The sequence below is a fragment of the Phalacrocorax aristotelis genome, chromosome 9 (assembly GCF_949628215.1).
Source record: "Phalacrocorax aristotelis chromosome 9, bGulAri2.1, whole genome shotgun sequence".
NCBI classification, from domain to species: domain Eukaryota; kingdom Metazoa; phylum Chordata; class Aves; order Suliformes; family Phalacrocoracidae; genus Phalacrocorax; species Phalacrocorax aristotelis.
This window is the reverse complement of record NC_134284.1, coordinates 15,642,963-15,651,289: the sequence shown is the minus strand read 5'-3', so window position 1 is coordinate 15,651,289 and position 8,327 is coordinate 15,642,963. Positions and strand designations below refer to the sequence as shown.

The following is an 8,327-nucleotide window of genomic DNA, read 5'->3' as shown; positions in this document are numbered from 1 at the left end:
TGTCTTGAAGGACTGTAAAGAAATGCAGGTAAGGAGAAGGAAAAAGAGGAGCACTGACTTGGGGTTGAGCGAAGAGCAATTCAAGTCTTTTATCAGATGGACTGTTCTTCCACAAATTGTGCATGTATAACTGGAAAATATCCAAAGGAATGGAACACCACAGGTTGCAAACAGCAAAGCTTGATCAGTTGAGAAAAGAAAATTTTCCTTAATATTTATCTATTTAAATTCTTGTATAAACATTAGAGAAAGGGAGGTAGTAAGGAGGCAGAAGAGAAATAACTGGCTAACAAGCAGCAGGAGAGACCTCTTGAGTGTAATATTCAGTTCCCCTTACCAGCACGTTGAAGGGATATAAAAGATCCCAATCTATTTTTCTCCATTGCTATCCATCCACTTTTATGACCCTGCCAAAGTCAAAGAATCACTCCAATTTTTTAAAATTACAACTATTGATTTCTCTCTTTTTCCTGTCCTTGTAGGAGAAATATGGCTTACGAACGGTTTCTCTGGTTGTCTTGGGCTTTATTATTTTTGAAAGAAGACTTCTCATTCTTCCCTCCCATTCATTCCTCTCTGTATTCCAGAGACACCTGCACTTAAACTAGGAAAGAAGAGACACTGATAGCCCTGGTCTTTCTAAGGTCAACCACCACAGTAAAGAACACCCTCTGTGGTTTCCTTACTCTACTGGAAAAAGGGCACACCACAGCTCACATGCTCTTTGCAGAGACAGTGCACGCAACTGAATCCCCACAGCCACATCAGAAAAAATTATTTGGACAGTAGGAATCGCATTATCAGCCTAAGGAAACAGGGTTCGTTTGGGAATGAAATAAACCCAAACCTCTGTATTACAACAAACAAATGCGATCACCCTGTGCTACCAACCTCACCACCTAATTACAACTTTTTCATTCTCTAATTACTGATGAGAACTCCTGGTCCCATGGAAAAAGCTATTTGGCCTTCTCATGGCTCATCTAAAGGACACAGCATTTACAAACACTGATTCACCCTCTCTGCTAAGCGGAAATGTTGTTTGCAGACTATAAACCCAAAGAAAGGCTGGTTCCTGTGCATAATCAGAATTCATTTTAGTAGGATTTCTCTTTTCCACTTTCCCAGTTTAATTAATACATCCTGATTTCAAACTATTTTTAACAAGTCATTTTTCTCCAATCAAAAGGCAAATGCTTTTTCAAGAATGTCACTCATCTAAATTATCCATCATTTTATAGCTTTCTGACAAGCCAGAGAAATGAAATATACAGCTGAATTAACTTAGACTGTCTTATAGGGGCCTGCCATAACAGCAGTGCACTGAATCTTGAAGACGACTGAAGGCTGTAGTCCTTAGCACTAGCTTTAGTTTTTGCAAGAACTGTCCATAGTACAGTAGGATACTGGCACCAGACCTTAACTTCTGTTGAATCTACATAAAGCTGGAAGGACTTTAATACCATCAGAGAAATTATTTTGCATTTACAATGGTACAATTGAAATAAAAACTTAGCAAAGCTACGAACCCCCCCTTTTTTAAAATGGGATAAATGGTGGAATCTGAGAACACATAGGTGGCCAACCCAAAGTTTTGTGTTTTTGTTGAATTGTTCTGAACATTAAATAGCAAGAATGTCTAATTTCTCAAACTCGGGCTCTCCATTCAGTGCAAAACCACCACCAGCAGCTCAGATTTCTTTCTTGCTTGGCTGATGATTACTGATCTTGACATTTGCTGGTACTCTGTGTTGTGAATAATTCAGGGATGCTGAGCTGTTCAGTGACAAACTCTGAGGGTAAAATGAGATCCGACATTGCAGCCTACCTGCTTGTGCTTCAAAGCAGAATTAATAAGCAGGATCTCTCTGTTAAGCCTCAGGATTACTGAGAAAAGGCCTGAATCCAAATGCCCTCACAAACACTCCAAAGTATTTGCCCCACTCCAGCTTAAAAAGAGCATCTTTGCTCAGCATTGTTCAAGAACTTAAAGGTATTACCTGATTGCTGTAAATTAATCATTTGACTGAAGTCTAGAACAATGCTGTTTGGTTCCAAGCCACCCAGTTGGGAAGAAAATAAATTTCTTCTCTGGAAAAGAAGGAAGTGAAGGTCACAACCGCTTTCTGCTAGATCCAGCTTTGCCACTGTAGAAGGGAATGGTTACTCTGTTCTGCTCCACCCTTTGCTGGAGGCCAAAACATGTACAGATCTGCCAGCTGAGCCCTTCAACACTTCCTGATTTGTTCAGGTAAAATCACTTATGTTATCCTGTGTCATGGATTGAGTTGACCTGCATGATTTTACCTGCATTAGCAAACTAGACAGCACTTTCAGCACCTGCTATAGAGGAAGTTGATAGAGGAGGTTAAGTTCCAAAATGGATCCTGTCTCCTTAGGCTGAGAGTATTCGGAGAGGAGGAATCTCAGGTTTCACCTGATGTGGCTGTGGGGAATCAGCTGTGCGTACCAGTGCTGCATCCTGTCCCCATCTTACATTGGGTTCTTTTTCCACTAAGGTTAAGGAAGCCCTACGGTGTGTTCTTTAGAGTGTTACTTGACCTTAGAAATATCAGCAGAAATAGTAGGAGCAATGGAGCATAGCTGAGGTCAGTACTTTCTTCCACAGACATAGCTGGATCCAGAAAACGATGTCTATGAAGGGCCTGGAGTCAAAAGCCAAGAGCCTGTAGCCCAACCTGAGAGAATGCTGTCAGGCCAACAGGTACAGTTTTTCTGGGGCAGAGCTACAAATCTCAGGACTTTTGCAAAGAAAAGATTGAAATGAACTGAACCATAGTCACAGAAAGTCTGTGCAGCTACTGACTGATAACACTGATTATTGGTGCAGAGAGTCCGGCCTTCTGAGTCTCTAGCATTAAGGGGTTTTACTTATCTCAGTAATATTTATGTTGACTTTACATTTTTGAGGAGTGATTTGGGGATTGGAGTCATCAAAACACACTTGAATGAAAAAATGCAAACCCCTGTAGTGCCCTGGGTTTTGGGAACACAAAACAATTGTTTCTTCCCATCATTTGCATAACAAAGACACAATGTTCATGGGGAAGGTCCAATGCACTGCTCATCCAGCTGGACTGAGAGGCAGATGGAAGAAGGCATTTATACACCAAAGCTTTCTATAGCATGAGAGGGTAGACAGTGTGCTAGTAAGCACTCAGTTTCTTTAAATCAGAAATAAAAAGGGATGTTAGTGGAAAGCATAAGCTTTACAAAACCAAGATGAGATTCTGTAAACCTTAAACTGCACCTGTGATTAGCAAGCACTAGTAATATCTCACTGTTAAAGATCACTTAAACTTTACCTGAAGGACATCAATTTATCTGCATTGAAAATTTCTCTACAGCATTAGAAATCCAGTATCACGTACAAGACCGAGAAAACTTAAGCAAATCAGGTACCAGCCATTAAGTTGACAATTCTTATTTCATTGCCTCAGAGGCAGAGTCACACACACACACACACAAAAAAAAAAAACACCAACCAAAAAACCAGAAAACCAGCATCAACAGTGAAAAATAAATGAGATGCATAACCTGCATCCAGTTTCACTGATCCACCCTTCTATGGCTGTAAAGTTGCAGGCTATTGTATCTGGGGACAGCATGTGGTATCTCCAAAGCATGGTAGACCTCATGAGCTTAACAGCTACTGGACTAATTTCGTCAATTGATATGAAAGACATTTTGATTAGGTTAAATGTACTTTCAGTAATAATAGTGTAAATGTAGGTTAAAAAATATTGTCTTTATATAGTCCTTGCAGTAATTTTCTTTTTTTTTTCTAACTTTATATTCCTCGTTTTGACTCTTTTTATGATACCTGAAATGAAGATGCTGTTGTCCTTAGCTGTTTAAATGCTTGCACTGGCAACTAGGCTGAGAAGGCTGGCTTTGTACTGTGTACTTACTGCCATATACTGGATGCTATAAACTGTCTTGTTAACGTCTAGTTACTCAGGAGTCCTTAACCACATAGAAAATAGCCTGCTGCTGTAGAGCCACTTCTAAGTGCAAGATGATGGATATTTTCTCATTTTATTTCTTTATGAATGCTGGGTTGGACAAAGAGCAAATAACAAGGGAGCTCCAGCCATGGATCAGCACTGCTGACCTGGGCAATAGGGCTGATGCTGTGCGGGCCTGCTTGTGCCTACTGAGGGCCGCCATTCTCTCCTTTTTTAAAGTTTCTATGTAAAAAAGTAGTAATGGAGATTAGCTGAAAAATTATCTTGTCCGATCCCGCTTTTAACTCTTGAGGTGATATGGTGTTAATTTTCCATGCCCAGCAGGGAGCCAGCACACTCTGTCACACAGGTGGAAACTTTTTTCAGGTTGAAGAAATGAATTTTAGTCATTCTGAGCAATAAATATTTCATGACAAACAACACATGCAGAAAAGTCCCATAGTACAGACTCAGCCAAGTGGATTTTGCATTTTCCGTGTTAAAATTGAAAACAATGTTTCCTGTTCTATTTTTGGTTCTGACATAGTAAAACTGGTGACCTGAAAGCCAACTCAGAAGGCTTTTTCCCACCTCAGTTCTATCTTCTTCTGTGCTCCTGATATACCCATTAATGGCACTGCGACCAAAGGCTCACAAGTAAGGAGATCAAGGAGGAAGAATCAAGTATGATTCACATAGCTGCAGCAGTACTGAGCTGACAAAAGTCACTTTCAAGACCTTTCATGACCCAGATCCATCCCCAGCTCTGTCAGCTTCTGACAGCCTAGATTAGGGGGAAGGACTGTAAGTGTGATTACAAAAATACCCTCAGAGGCTTATTTTGGACAGTGGAACCCTCAAGCAGCCTTTACAACACAGCAATGAAACATGAAATGTTTACCCTTTTAAAATAACTGACAATTTGCTGTTTCCTGCCATGAGTCAGATCTCACCTCAGAAGCAAATCAACACTATGTAGAGGCAGCGGGGCACAGGAGCTGCAGCACACCCTTCTGCAGAAGGGCAAAAACACAGAGCAAAGTCCTGCCTATCATCAGGCCTGAATGCCACTCCCCTTGTCCACCACTGAAAGCTCCATTAAAGCTCATCTGGCACAAGGGTTTTGTATTTACTTAATGTATAATAAATTGCCTAAAGGCCTTTTATTCTTCATGGGACTGAAATGCATATAAGTAACATATTTAGCAACAATGTGCAGTCTTAATTGCTTCTCTCCAACTGTTTCAAAACCACAGAATTTCAGCCTGAAGGTAAGCTTGTGTGTATAGCTAGATTTCTTACTACTTGTCATGTTAAGATCCCATGGTGCTGTTCCTTCGATCAGGATAATGGTCAAAATTGTATCATAAATGAAAGAATAATATTATTCTGCATTCAAGGCTGGGTGACACTAAAGCCATTGGCAACTGAGCTTCAGTCTCTCTCTCCAAATCATTTTGTTGCTTTTGCCAACTAAATTGGTCTAAAGGCATCCTGCAAAATGACATGGTTTCTTGAAATGTATCAGAATAGTTCTCACTTGTGTCTCTCAGAAATAGCATTAGCACATGTTCTCTTCCTAAGTTCACAGCTTAAGATATTACGAAAAAATAAAATCGTAAGAGCGTATAAGAGATCCTGAAAAAATGAATCCAAAGAAGAAAAATCAGCTTCCTATTGGTAGAAAATAAAAAAATGAAGAAAAAAGAACAAACTTGTAAAACCCACTGTCTACATACTTCTGATATACCACCTGCTCTGACAAAAACTTCTAGACGTCTCCATCTTCTATAGGGTCTTACTCTCAAATTAACTTCACCTCTTTTTTGTCTGAACTATATACTTACTAAGACACCAAATACTTGTCTGTAAAGCATTGCATGAACAGTAGTGTAATATTAAATGGCGTCTACACCATTAATGGTGTCTACACAAACAGCAAGACAATCACAGAATCATAGAATCATTACGGTTGGAAAAGACCTCTAGGATCATCAAGTCCAACTGTCAACGCAACACCACCATGTCTCCTAAACCATGCCCTGAAGTGCCACATCTACAAGTCTTCTAAATCCTCCATAGATGGAGACTCCACCACCTCTCTGGGCAGCCTCTTCCAATGCCTGACCACTCTTTCAGTGAAGAAATTTTCCCTAATATCCAATCTAAACCTCCCCTGATGCAACTTGAGGCCATTTCCTCTCGTTCTATCACTAGTAACTTGGGAGAAGAGACCAACACCCACCTCTCTACAACCTCCTTTCAGGTACCTGTAAGGAGTGATATGGTTTCCCCTCAACCTCCTCCAGACTAAACAACCCCAGCTCCCTGAACCTCTCTTCATAAGATTTGCTCTCCAGAGCCTTCACCAGCTTCGTTGCCATTCTCTGGACATGCTCCAGCACCTCAATGTCCTTCTTCTACTGAGGGGCCCAAACCTGAACACAGTATTCAAGGTGTGGCCTCACCAGTGCCGAGTACAGGGGCATGATCACCTCCCTGCTCCTGCTGGCCACGCTATTCCTGGTACAAGCCAGGATGCTGTTGGCCTTCTTGGCCACCTGGGCACACTGCTGGCTCATGTTCAGCCGGCTCTCAACCAGCACCCCCAGGCCCTTCTCTGCCAGGCAGCTCTCCAGCCACTCTTCCCCAAGCCTGTAGTGTTGCATGGGGTTGTTGTGACCCAAGTGCAGGACCCGACACCAAGCCTTGTTAAACCTCATACGGTTGGCCACAGCCCATCAATCCAGTCTGTCCAGGTCCCTCTGCAAAGCCTTCCTACACTTGAGCAGATCAACGCTCCTGTGCAACTTGGTGTCATCTGCAAACTTACTGCGGGCACACTCAGTCCCCTCATCCAGCCCATTGACAAAGATGTTAAACAAGACTGGCCCCAACACTGAGCCCTGGGGAACAAGGGCCATGATCTGCCACCAACTGGATTTAGCTCCGTTCACCACAACTCTCTGGGCTCGGCCATCCAGCCCGTTTTTTACCCAGTGAAGAGTACACCCATCCAAGCCACGAGCCACCAGCTCTTCTAGGAGGATGCTGTGGGAAACAGTGTCCAAGGCTTTGCCAAAGTCCAGGTAGACAATATCCACAGCCTTTCTCTCATCCACTAGGCAGGTCACCCTGTCATAGAAGATCAGGCTGGTCAGGCAGGACCTGCCTTTCATGAAGCCATGCTGGCTGGGCCTGGTCCCCTGGTTGTGCCGCACAAAATGTTCTGCCGAAACCCGGGATCGAACCAGGGACCTTTAGATCTTCAGTCTAACGCTCTCCCAACTGAGCTATTTCGGCAGGCAGTTGCTGCAGTTTTAACCTCCCTTATTTTAAATTGAGAAAAATTACACAAAATAGTATATAACAGTATATTTTTGAGTCTTTCCTATTGTGTTGTAATGTTGTATTTTCCATTGTGTTGTGTGTTGTTTTACCTGTAACATCACACCTACATCTCATCTTACAGACTTCAACTGAAATTGCAAGAAAAGAGATGTCTCATAATGTAAAGACTTCACAGGAATTCTTGGACTTGGACTTTGGATATTTATCCTGATATGAACTTGCTTAAAACTTTTTGGTATTTTCTAACTCAAGGCACTATCTTAGAACAGGATTTTCTGATAATCTCAGTTTGCCTTCAGTTCCAGAGAACAGCAAGGACTATTTTCTTCTACACACTCTGTAATACATGGCTTCTGTATTGAATATATGAAAAGTGTTTGGTGATCTCAAGTGCTTTTACTAATTTGTGTTGTAAAGATGCAAGGAAATAAAGGAAGGCTGAATGCAGGCAGCCCGAGTAATCCCAGCATCCCCTACTGGCCTGAAGAAGATGCTTCTCAGATCCCTCTACTTGCTCTAACACAGGCATGTCAATAGGAACAATACGCAGCTCCAGTTCACTGAGGTTGTCCTGCTTCACACAAGAGGTTCACATGTTGATGCCCTCTGAGAAGCTCATCACACTTGACTGCATTAGCAGAATGATGGCAGACCTAGTTTCTGTCAAAATTTCCCATGGCAGAACTGTGTGACATAACACCTCCCCTGCAGATTTAGGAGTGTGGGAGACTAAGGTGTATTATTATGTCAACTTTCTAAATTTTATAGCTTGGTAATTTTAACAGATAAACTACTTTTCTGCCTTCCCCCTCCACATCAGCCTTTTTATAACCTCTTTCAATGCTGATTATCAGTGGCTGTACTTGAAGTGTGGGTGGAACAGAAAACTAGTCAAGTTGGCAGCCTGTAAATCTTTGTGTGGATATCAGGTTTAACAACCCTTATATTATTTACTTCACTTACACATGGTAATGGTCTTAAAAGCACTATACAAACTGATCGATCAAC

The 8,327-nt window shown here is 41.8% G+C and overlaps 1 non-coding gene across 1 annotated transcript; it reads right to left on the bottom strand.

Annotated features, from left to right (window-relative positions):
* Nucleotides 1-7,198: 7,198 nt before the first annotated feature.
* TRNAF-GAA (transfer RNA phenylalanine (anticodon GAA)) lies at nt 7,199-7,271 on the bottom strand. The gene has a single exon. It is a non-coding gene; the product is annotated as a tRNA-Phe (tRNA).
* Between the last annotated feature and the right edge of the window lie 1,056 nt (nt 7,272-8,327).